Source organism: Vespula vulgaris, chromosome 20 (genome assembly GCF_905475345.1).
Source record: "Vespula vulgaris chromosome 20, iyVesVulg1.1, whole genome shotgun sequence".
Classification (NCBI taxonomy): Eukaryota; Metazoa; Arthropoda; class Insecta; order Hymenoptera; family Vespidae; genus Vespula; species Vespula vulgaris.
Genome location: NC_066605.1, coordinates 2,387,188 through 2,396,892, shown reverse-complemented (window position 1 = coordinate 2,396,892; position 9,705 = coordinate 2,387,188). Strand labels below are relative to the sequence as shown.

At 33.9% G+C, this 9,705-nt stretch overlaps 1 long non-coding RNA gene across 1 annotated transcript in view; it reads right to left on the bottom strand.

Moving 5' to 3' along the window:
- Window positions 1–1,833: 1,833 nt before the first annotated feature.
- Window positions 1,834–9,705, bottom strand: part of LOC127071093 (uncharacterized) — a 192,368-nt gene continuing 184,496 nt past the window's right edge. The window contains exon 3 of the long non-coding RNA XR_007784827.1: window positions 1,834–1,863. This is a non-coding gene — a long non-coding RNA (uncharacterized LOC127071093). The remainder of the gene's footprint in view (window positions 1,864–9,705) is intronic.

The window sequence follows — 9,705 nt, the reverse complement described above, 5'->3', positions numbered from 1 at the left end:
GTTTATTTATCGGCGTACAGCGTTTTAAATTGATACCTATGAAAAATTTAATAAATTATCAAACGGTTATTGAATTACGTTAAACCTTTTATTAACACATTTTCTCGAATTAACGAGCTTGAACTAACTTTCAATATTACCATTTATTAAACTTTAATAATTTATTAAACCCTCTCAGACATAAACTCGAAATTATTTCATTCATCTTAGACGTTACATCGTTACAAGAGTACCAACAATACCATCTACGAAAACTCAAAACTCTTTAAGAATATTATAAGAACAGTAACATAAAAAACGAAAAAGGAACAAAAGAAAAGAAAAGACAAAAAAAAAAAAACAATTATAACGTCACGTATAATTATTGTACACATAATTACCACGATTTTATCTAAGTCCAAACGTTCTCCTTTTATCACGAGATATACTTTATCGATACGTCCACCTTTTACCGAATTAAATATACTTAATTTTATGGATAACGAAGATACAGAGGAAGATAAGTGCTTGAGAAACAAATAGGAAACGTCGGAAATAGACAGTGAAGAAATCCGGCTACGAAATGTAGGAGGAGACGAAGGAGACTCTCGGAAAGAAAGAGAGAGACAGACAGAGAGAGAGAGAAAGAGAGATAAAGAGGAAAAAGGAGAGAAACTCTGTTTACGAGCAAGCAGTCACAGATGGCCAATTACCCCGACAATAAACACAATTTAATTTTATATTCATTCCACTTAGCGCTTAGACGCGGTAATCCATCACCGAGGATTATTTCGGCTATCTCTTGGCCAACCCACAATACACCTACACGTACATACATACGCATAAACACACACACACACACACATACCAGACACATACACACAGAAACACACATGTGACACTAGACATCGCATAATACGTTCTCTTCGTCTACGAGCGAGCCAAAGTACTTACTTACCATACCACGATATTTCATTTACACCACTAACTCATTATTATATATGTATGTGTGAATATCCTAATGCGTTCATGTGTTACATATTTATGGTTAGAGATGGCTGATAGAGCTATAGCTATTAAATGGTATCCATTTCTACGTCACGACCTTAACGCGTCTAACCATCTGTGACCTTACTACTATCGCTTAAACTGACCGATTCTAATTGAAATCTTGTATTCGATCTCTATCCGACGTTATTGAATTATATTATGGTCCTCAAGTTGACATCTGTTTAATCGTCCAATCGTTAAGTTTTCATTAACGGTTTGATCTTTTTTTTTCTTTTTTTTTTTTTTTCTTTTTCTATTTGAATAGCAGAGGAAACTTTCGTTGTTTGTTTCGAGATACTTGATAATATTATTCCGATTTTATTATTATACTTATTTTCCACAACATGTCCGACATTCATCGTTCTATTATGCAATCGTTTATTGTAAATATTCTCGAAATAGTAGAGTTTTTCGTTTATTCAGATATATATGTATCTATCGATTCGAATATTAATAAACAGTCAAGATCAATTTCTAAGCAATATCGAATTCAAATGAGTATTTTAATCGTTCGGAACGAACGTTTATCAAACTGACAAAATATGTTTTAATACGAATAATAACGACGATTAATCTCAAAGATGAAAAAGTTGTGTCATTGAATCGTGAAAAGAAGAAAAAAAAAAGAGAGAATTCATCAAGAGATAGATATAAAAAGTATAATAATTGGAAATAAAGCGATCCAATCAATAAATTGATTCATTTACAATAGATTTAACAAAATTACATTCACAAATATATACCGCATCGACTTTGTTATAAAAAAAAAAGAAAATAGATATAAAGAAGAAACGTAAATACCTTTACATCCTCCTATTCATCAGCGATCAGTATCTGAAACAATTTTTAATTAAATCTTACTTTTTTTTTCCAAACATAAACTTAAAAAAAAAAAAATATAATTATACCATTTCTTTTAAGTAAAACGTTAATAGTAATTCATTCGTCTACACCTCCGGATAAAAGGGAAAGAAAGAGAGAAAGAAGAAAAAATAAAGAATGAAGGAATACATAAATGAATTAGTATACTGAACGAGAAAGAAAGAGAGAGAGAGAGAGAAGAAGGGATGCCAAGAGATAAAATAAAACAAAATGAGCTTGAAGAATATCCTACGCAGACGAAAACAAACAGACAGACAGACAGACAGACAGACAGACAAACACACTCACATACACATATGTACGTTGTATACGTATATACGTATAAAATGTATAAATTCAAACACACAGAGAAAGAGGGTCACTGTCGTTGTTGTCGTTGTCGTCGTCGTCGTCGTTGTTGTTGTTGTTGTAGTCGTAGTAGTCCTCGTCGTCGCTTCTTATGCAAATCGGAAGGAAAAACTCGCGTGTTTTCAACGTGTTTTAATTATTCAAGCGACAACTTTCCGCAATGAAATTAGAAGTCGCACAGTCGTGACTCCTGGCGACAAGTGTTTTGCTCATGGCCGACACCCACCTATAAAGCGTCTGGATATATCTAAATCCGCGAGAGAAACGCGAACGAACGAGCTGTGGCCAAAGAGAGAAAAAGATAGAGAGAAAGATACAGAGAGAGAGAGAGAGAGAGAGAGAGAGAGAAGTGGGAGGTAAAGAGAAAGAGTAATAAAAGCTCAAGGGGACAGAAGAAAATTAAGGAAATAAGGAAAAAGGCTACGACTTTAACCTCTTTGAGAAAAGGGAGGAAAGAGGGTAGTAGCACCCTTGTGAACTGTCGCTATCGCTTCAACTCTTTACTTTCTTTCATACGGTCTAGAAAAGTTTAATACTAAACGATGTTCTCTAAGGAGGATTTAACTAGATGCTTCTTTCTTAATCCGATAAAAATATTCTTCTCGTCGTTAGGATTATATTGTTTAGATTTTTTGATCTTAATATTGCTTCTTTTGAAATTTGCTGTTTTTTCTTTTCCCTTCTTTTTTTTTTTTTCTTTCTTTGTTTCTATATTTAGTAATCACGTATCGATTCGCGTTTAATTAATACATCGGTTTATGTAATATTTAGAATATTTATTAGTTAGATTCAGAGTTTAGAATTTGGATATGTGAATATATATTATTTCATATGTTCGAAATATTTGTAGATGTATATATTTAGAATATTTAAAATTTACAGCTATACGATATATATATATATATATATATATATATATATATATATATACATATATATATATATATGTAATATAAAATTGTATAACATTTATAATATATAGTAATATAATATTTAAAATATTACAAATGCAGAATTGTATAATACTTATTTTTACATATGTTACATATTATATATATCATATTTATTTACTTATATTTTATATATTATAATTATATCATCAATAATAATAATAATAATATCCAAAAAAAAAGGAAAGAAGAAACGAACGAACGAACTTTTAAAAAAGATTCGACAAATGGAAAATACACGATAAGCGAAAGGGAAAGCAAAATTCGAAGAAATCCATGAAAGAAAAAAGAAGAAAAAATTGAAAAAAGGTCGGAAATGGTAAACTCGAATACGCGGGGGTGTGTGTACGGCTGGTTGTTATTCGGTAGTAACAATAGCAGTCGTGCCACCCAGGGCATACAGAGAACGTGTTTGGCGCCCCGTTTGTATGAATGAAATTATTCGCTTCTAGGAATATATAACCGAGCGTTATCGCGAAATGGAAGCAGAGGGTTAAAGGGAAACCAAGAGAAAGCGAATAAGGAATGAGAGAGAAAGAGAGAGAGAGAGAAAGAGAGAGAGAGAGAGTGGTTCTTGGTCCTTCTCGCACGGTTGTATAAGTGTTGATTGCATAGCGGCAGCTGTGTTTTATGCGCTCACGTCGCGACTCGCCATTTCTTATATTATATTATCGGCCTGTTAAACGGCTCCTCGTTTCTATTACTACAAACTGTGAATATTATATCATATAATTTTGCGTGCACTTTTAAAATAATAATAATAATTAAAAGAAAAAAAAAACGAAGAAAGAAAAACAAACGGAACAATTGTATCTAACGATCCAACGAGTTCGTTGAAAATTTCTAACTTGCAATAATTCTCATCTATTCTGTATTTTGCGATAACCCCGTTAAAACGTAGATCCTTTTCTTTTCTTTTCTTTCCTTTTTTTTTTCCTTATAAAATTTATTCGCGTCATAAATTGCTAAGATACAGAAAAAGAAGAGACGAGAAGGAACAATATTTACGATCGCCGTAATTTCTTAATTTCGTTAATTCACTTGATTTTCTAAATCAATGATGAATTCAAGAAAATTGATAACATCTGACACGTGTTAGTATAATTTACATTAATCTTAAATAATAGATGAATCGTTTGGAATGAATCTTTGACGTTTGAAATAACTTTAAGGGTAAAATAACGTTATCCATTGAAATTCACCCTGAACGATCTACAAGATGAACGATCTATAAAAAAAAAAAAAAAACAGAAAGAAGAAGAAGAAAATAGAAGTAGACAAAACGGAGATTATCTAAACTGTTAAACTTACGATATACACACACATATATTACCTAACAATGCTACACCACGTTCCCCTGCTTTCGCTCGAAAACGGACAACAGAAAACGAGATGGAGAGAGAGAGAGAGAGAGAGAGAGAGAGAGAGAGAGAGAAAGAGAAAGAGAAAGAAAGAGAAAGACAAAAATAGAGATAGAAGGGATAGAAAGAGAGAGAGAGAGAGAGAGAAAGTAAGCGTTAAAAAAAATAAAAAAAAGAAGAAGAAGAGATACAAAGAAATCCATTGTGCAGTTGTGCTTTTCGCGCGTCTCTCGAGAATGAAAAAAGAAAATAAAAAAAAAGAAAGAAAAGAAAGCAAAAGAGGAGGGAAGAGAAGCGTCCAGCATTATTTATGGCTATATTAATCCTTAAATGGTATCTAATGTCATACTGCCACACGGTTGGATCTATCCTGGCAGTCTAAGAGAAAGAGAGACAGAGACAGAAAGAGAAAGAGAAAGCGAGAGAAAGAGAGAGAGAGAGAGAGAGAGAGAGAGAGAGAGAGAGAGAGAGAGAGAGAGAAAGGTAGAGAGAAAAAGAGAGGGTGAGAAGAAGGGTGGGGTAAGGGGTTTTCGAAGGGAAGGCACACTTCTGCGTAGGACTCGCCATTGTCGTACGTATTCATACGTGTGTTTTTGTGCGTTCGTGCTGCCGCTGCCAGGCACTCCTATATAACCACACCGGAGTACAAACGACGGTGTCGAGTTACCGGATGGTACACCACGGGGTGTCCGTGACTTATACCCTCTTTGGTTACCCTGCTTCTTCGCCTTCGACCCCCTCCACGCGAATATGCGCCTCTCTCGCGCGAGTATTTTCTCATACACTTACATATAAATACGTACGTATATATATACATATATATATATATAAACACATTTAAACGTTTTCATATATATATATATATATATATATATATATATATATATATATATATTATGTACAGATATAAATACATATATTGAATGCATATATATATATTTTTTTTCTTATATACATATATATATGTGTGTGTGTGTAGATTTGTCTCTCTCTCTCTCTCTCTTTCTCTTTCTCTTTCTCTTTCTTATGCTTCTCTATCCAGTTCACCATATCACAAATACCAACAAAACGTCGACAACGACGTGGTTCGTGCCGCACCGTCGCTCCTACGACCAAGATGTTTTGCAAAACACACGTTTGTATCTCCACGGTCGAACGAGCGAGAAACCCCACCGACACCGAGGGCCACGATAATAGCCAACGCTACGCGCAGCTTCGTGTCTCTGTCTGCTGCCTGCTTCGTTTTTGGAACAACCAAAGCGAAACATTCGCGAACGAATTGCGTTCAGTTTCCGACTAACGTTACCAACGTTTCTGTTCGAAGTCACGTGGACTCCTTCGACGCGCTCCAGAGAGTCAGAGAAAGAGAGAGATCGTTCACCTCTTTTTATCGATTTTATTCTAAAAAATAAAAAAAAGATCTTATAGATATTATATAATAATACCTATTATTAGTATATCTTATAAATCTATTATTAAGATATTTATATCTATTATTAATATATCTTGTAAATAATTTTAATAATTTTATAAATACTTTTATCGAGGTACGATAAAATCAATTTTTTCCTATTTCCTTTCTTTCTTTTCTTTTCTTTTTTTTTCTTTTTTTAATATTTATTTTTTATGCGATTTATTTACGTATTTCTTTTCTTAAGATATGTATTTTTTTTTTTTTTTAGAATTGATCAGTTTTCTTTTTTTAGAGAACGGCTCTGTCCAATCGAGGATATCATTATTTAAATACGATATTCACGGTTTTTGACTTAATTTCTCGATAAAGTAATGCATATTTAACATACGATTTAATAAAACTGTTGTCTCACTTCGGCAGTATTTATAAAAATGATCGTAATAATAAAAATAATAATAATAACAATAATAATAAAATGTAAAGACATCTGTTAAATCCGATAACTATAAATTCAAAATCTTATTAATATAATTTAATAATATCTTTCAATATCAAATCGTAGAAAAAGAGAAAAAAGAAAAAAGCTAGTCCAATTAAAAATTGTATTAATACCAATCAAATCCTTTCGCTGTACCATTTGCTATGCAATAATAATTAATCGAGATACCAACAGAAGATAGAACGAAATAGAATACGAGTTACAGAGATGTAAAAGTGTGCCCTGATGTAGTTAGTTGCACATTTAATCCAGTAATAATAAAAATATTACTATCCATAGGAATACAATGGCGGTCACGAATATATCCTGTCATACAACAGGGCGGTACAAGAACGTAGGTAGGTAGGTAGGTACGTCGTCGATGATGACGATAATAGAACAGTAGTAGTAGTAGTAGTAGTAGTAGTAGTAGTAGTAACAGTAGCAGGGATAATAGTACTAGTAGTAGTAGTAGGTAATGGCGAAGATGGTGGTGGTAGTAGTAGCGATGGTAATAGTAACAGTAATGGTGGTGGTGGTGGTGGTGGTGATGATGGTAATGGTGGTAGTAAGAATCTTACTGTGCAAGGCTGATGCTCTCGACAAAAGCAGACGCAGCTAGCTAACACATTGAGGTATGAGGTCGGTCCGACGTTGCAAGCTGGTTGGCCGGTTATTGAGGTGTCACAGGGAGCGGCACCAACAACGTGCGAACCAACCAAGCCGGAGCTAATGAATGGCATCCTCCCTTTTCTTTTCTGCCTATGAAAAATTATTGTTGTTTCCTTTTGCGGAGTCCCCACCGTGCTAGAGCTCGTCGTCTCACGCTGCCTTCACCCTCTTTCCTCCCTCTCCCTGTAGTCTATACCACCATCACAACCACCACCACTAGTAACAGTAGTAGCAGTAATAGCAACAGCATCACTACTACTACTATCACCACCACCACCACCACTATTGGCATCATCAACCAGTAAAATAAGTAAATAGTCTTCTTTGCATCCTCCTCTTCTCTCGATGGCGTACCTTCGTAAAGTTGGTAGTTGCTTGTGTAGAGTTGGACGCCCCGTTGAGAAGAACCCAGCTGCTCCCGTCCTATCCTTTCGTACGCGTGTCTACTGGCGTTCGTGTTATTATTATTGTTATTATTATTATTATTATTATTATTATTATTATTATTATTATTTTGTTGTTTTTGTTGTTTTTGTTGTTGTTATTATTGTCGTTACTGTTGATATTATTTAACACAAGCTTTAATTCTTCTGTAGCTTCTTTTTTGTCTGCTATGTTTGTGTAAGAGAGAGAGAGAGAGAGAGAGAGAGAGAGAGAGAGAGAGAGAGAGAGGGAGATGATTCAAAGAGCGCAATGCATTTGTCTTGATAAAAGGGTACCAGAGCAAATTAAAAGTAATGATTTGTAGAAATACTTTCGCACCAGGTTGGGCGAGCCCTTAGGGAAAAAAGGATCGTTACGATAGCTATTTCTTGTTCAATCCAACTATATATATGTATATATATATATATATATATATATATATATATATGTTTGTTATGTGTGTGTGTGTGTGTATGTTCTCTCATTTTCTTATGGTTTCTATAATACTTGGACATGGACAAAAAAAAATTTATTATACATCTTTACGATTTCTAAATCGATTATTTCTCTGTATCCTTATTATTCCGATATATAAGAAGAAAAATGATCATTGCAAAATTGATTCTGTTTCTCTCTCTCTCTCTCTCTCTCTCTTTGTTTGTGAATTTTATTTATTATAAAATCAAGTATATAGATATATAAATTATCTAAAATAAAATATATACATATATATTAATCGTATTTATATTTTTATGTTTCCCAATCAAAAATATATTTATTTTAATCCTGACAAATATACTCTGTCCGATCTATACTGAGTAGCCAAATAAACTAAAAAAAAAAAAAAACATCATTATAATAATTACATATTTCTTCTTTAATGCAACTTTCTCTCTCTCTCTCTCTTTCCTGCTCTCTTCATAAAAAAAAAAAACACTAAACAAAAAACGAAAAGAAAAATGATATATCATCCTCAATCAACGATTTCTTTATATTCACGAGAACGTCTTCCATCTTCGAATCCGTCCTCATTACTTCGAATAATAAAAGATTTTCTCCAATTGGTGTAATGCAACAATCGAATGAAAATAGAAAAGAAGAAAACGTAGTAGTAGCCGAATGAACTAGAGGAACTAGAGGAAATAGAAATGGAACTGAAAATGAAACTGAAACTGAAACTGAAACTGGAACTGAAACTAGAAGTGGAAGTGGAAGTGATGCTGGAGGTGGAAGTGGAAGAAGAAGCAGCAGAACGTGCACGTGAGCAGTAGAATCGTGTATACGAATGCCGTGTAATCAAATAAAGGGGAACAATGTTGGCGAACGATGCGAGTCAGCCAGCTCAGCAACGCGATTCCGAACCCGCCCGTTCCTTGTCCTGGACACACCCTCACCGTAACCGAGCGAACTCTGTTATCCTGCAACCTCGTCTTGTCTCTCTCTTTCTCTCTCTGTCTATCTCTTTTTCTCTTTCTCTCTCTTTCATTTTTTTCTGTCTTTCTTTCTTTATCTCTATCTTTGTCTTTCTCGTTCCCGTATCTCGATAATCTGACTATACGAAATAGAGATAGATAGATAGATAGATAGATAGATAGATAGATAGATAGAGAGAGAGAGAGGAGAACACATGCGTGTTCTATTTTTTCTTACATATATGCACGTACACACACACACACATATGCTGATATCGTATGGAAGCCCTTTATGTATAATCGTTATAGTTAAAAAGCGATTAACATCATAGTAAGCTACTTTTTCTTATACACTGATGCGACAACTTGTAAACGTTTATTTGTTTCTTTCTTTTTTCTTCTCCTATTTTTTTTTTTTCTTTATATTTTCTTTCTTTGTTTCTTTTTTCTTATTTTGAAAGATCAGGTATTAGAGAGAGGAAGATCGAAGCGGACGAAGAAAATTTGAAACTTTGTTCGTCTTTATCACGATGAATATTCCTTCGAAACAGAAAGAGAGAGAGAGAGAGAGAGAGAGAGAGAGAGAGATGGTGAGAGAAAGAGAAAGAGAGAGAGAGAGAGAAAGCTTCTGATGATAGATAACGTCCGTTCGTTTGTCTTCGTAATAATATTGTCCCGTGGACGGTCTTCTCTTCGCGCTTGCCAGGGGTTGCAAGGTTTACGAATCTAAAGAGTA